The sequence below is a fragment of the Aplysia californica genome, unplaced genomic scaffold (assembly GCF_000002075.1).
Source record: "Aplysia californica isolate F4 #8 unplaced genomic scaffold, AplCal3.0 scaffold00034, whole genome shotgun sequence".
Lineage (NCBI taxonomy): Eukaryota > Metazoa > Mollusca > Gastropoda > Aplysiida > Aplysiidae > Aplysia > Aplysia californica.
In genome coordinates, this window is record NW_004797304.1 from 449,283 (window position 1) to 451,738 (window position 2,456).

Genomic DNA, 2,456 nt, shown 5'->3' on the forward strand with positions numbered 1-2,456 from the left:
GGGGAGGGGGGCTTTCCAATGATCAAGAGGGAAACCAGAGACCCACCATGCAGAGCTAAGTATCAGCACCTGGAGAATGTGTATTCTGGGCACTCCAATAAGCAGGAACAAAGAATCACATGTCGCTGAGGTCAAGTTGAGCTAGCGAGACTGCTGTCGGACGATTATCATTGGAGCTTGAGATCGTATTAGAAATTTGTGAATGAAGAGCTCAACCCAGGTTGCCGAAGATGCAGCAATGAAAAGGAGGATCTCTAACATGTTTGAATGTTCACTCACCAGTTTCACTCTCATGAACCCTAAAATAATTAAAGTACAGTTAAGGATCAACTCCTTGAATGAAAAGGAAAGCAATTTTGTGTTTGTAGGGCTATTCACGTAGCCATCTGAGGACATGGACATGTCGATATTCCGGCAAAGGAATTTTTGTCCCTCTTATTTGTGATCAACTGAGAACACTTTCCACTGATAGACGTTAAAACAGAAAATGAGATCAAAAGCTACCCCTCTAGTCTATGGGAAGGAACAATTGAGGAACTACGAAACTACATAATACCTAAGTTGGGTCAACAAAAACCTCTGGATCTCTCCAAAAGAGACGAGGTCATCTTTCTTGTGTATTTCGAAAATATCTCTCTGACTCATAAATACTCTGTGTAGGGAGAGGCAAAAACATCTTGTGTTGGATACGATGGCGACTTTACGACCAGCCACACCCTAATAAACTGTACAGACTTAGGATAAATCGGAGTTAAATAATTTAAATGTAATAATTCAATAAATCTTGTCTTTATCCTTGATCCCAACATATTATCTTTTGATTTTATTTTAAAAACTATTGTTCATTATACCAAAATGGATATAGCGTTGTTTTTAACAAACACTTTGCTACTTTTAAAATGTAAAAAATTAACCATTCTGAAATGCAAAGTAAAGCAGAGCCAAGCAGTGTACTACCGCAAAACAAATAGCTCACCGATAATACTATTATGAACTGATGCAGTTACGATCACCGTAAAACGTTACCCCCCCCCCCCCCCCCAAAAAAAAAAAAAACAACACACAAAAAACCCCCAACAAAACACACACTCACTCACATACACACACACACACACACACACTAACACACACACACACACACACTAACACACACACACACACACACACTAACACACACACAGACACACACATACACACATAAACACACACACATGCGCATAGACACTTACACACACCAAACACACACACACAACAGGAAAAAAACCAAATGTACAAAACCTTGGGATCAAACAGACACGAACAAAATGCTTTAAGGAGTTCGTTAATTACAGTTCAAGGGTCCTTCATCGCTCCACTGCTCCTCCTCCTCACCCACCCCCAGGACACTCTTACATACGGACCTTACAAAACTAAACAAAAGAACACGCGGTGCCTTCAAAAGCAAACAGTCTCTATCAAGTGCAGCAAATTAAATTGGAATTGCGAAGAAAACATTAGCACCACACCTTGTTAGCCCAAAACAAATACAGAGGGGGGTGGTGCGATAAGGCGAAATGGTGCGCACAAAAAAAAAACACGCACCAGCAGAACGGAACCATTTCGGACAACTTCAATGCAAGGAAGGAGTAGATCTATGTGAGTTGTGTTATAGAATGGAAGAATGGAAGTAAAACAGTGCTCGTGGTTGAAGGTTGTTCTTTTTACTTTTAAATGTTGAAATTAATTTTTAAGTTCAACGACAGTATTGTTATTATTATGCCAGTCATTACATTTTTATCGGCAAATTGTGAGTGCCGGCATGGCGGTATGATGTGTTCTTGAGTGCAAAATATTTATTCTTAATTTTGATGTTTGTATTCATTTTTTAAATGACAATTTAAAAAGTTTGAAACAGTGTGTCCCCTGAAAAGAACTTTTCACCGGATAATTTTGACCAACCCTGCACTTGTTGCCGAATTTGGTGGGTAAGATTGCTAGTTTTTGTGGGGGGGGGGGGGGGTTAAAGATTTTTTTTCGGAAGCAGGGAGGGGGGTGTTAAGGACTCCCAGTCAGGTCAGTCTACAAGACTCGGTGCTATCGGATAAGGATGTTAAATGTGGAGGCAGTCGCGTTTAGTATTAAACAGGCTGTCGTTGTCTCAACTGCCGAAGCATGTTCAGGCTACAATTGATGTCTTTCTTTTTTATTCAGAAAACGTGAAATAGGAACAAAATAATAATATAGTAGACACTTTTTTTTAAGCTCCAGAGACAAGACAAACAGTTTCATAGTTTGATGATGACGTTTACGATTAATCACTCTCATATTTTATAACATGGACGTGACTTGGTACCCCATACAGTTACCAGGGATGAGATGAGAGAGAGAGAGAGAGAGAGAGAGAGAGAGAGAGAGAGAGAGAGAGAGAGAGAGAGAGAGAGAGAGAGAAAGAGAGAAAGAGAGAGAGAGATATAGGG

At 40.0% G+C, this 2,456-nt stretch overlaps 1 protein-coding gene across 1 annotated transcript in view; it reads left to right on the forward strand.

Moving 5' to 3' along the window:
- Window positions 1-1,607: 1,607 nt before the first annotated feature.
- The window catches only part of LOC101858162 (putative uncharacterized protein DDB_G0291812), a gene marked incomplete in the record, with an annotated part of 72,390 nt that continues 71,541 nt past the window's right edge, over window positions 1,608-2,456 (forward strand). The window contains 1 exon segment of the mRNA XM_005091692.3: window positions 1,608-1,690.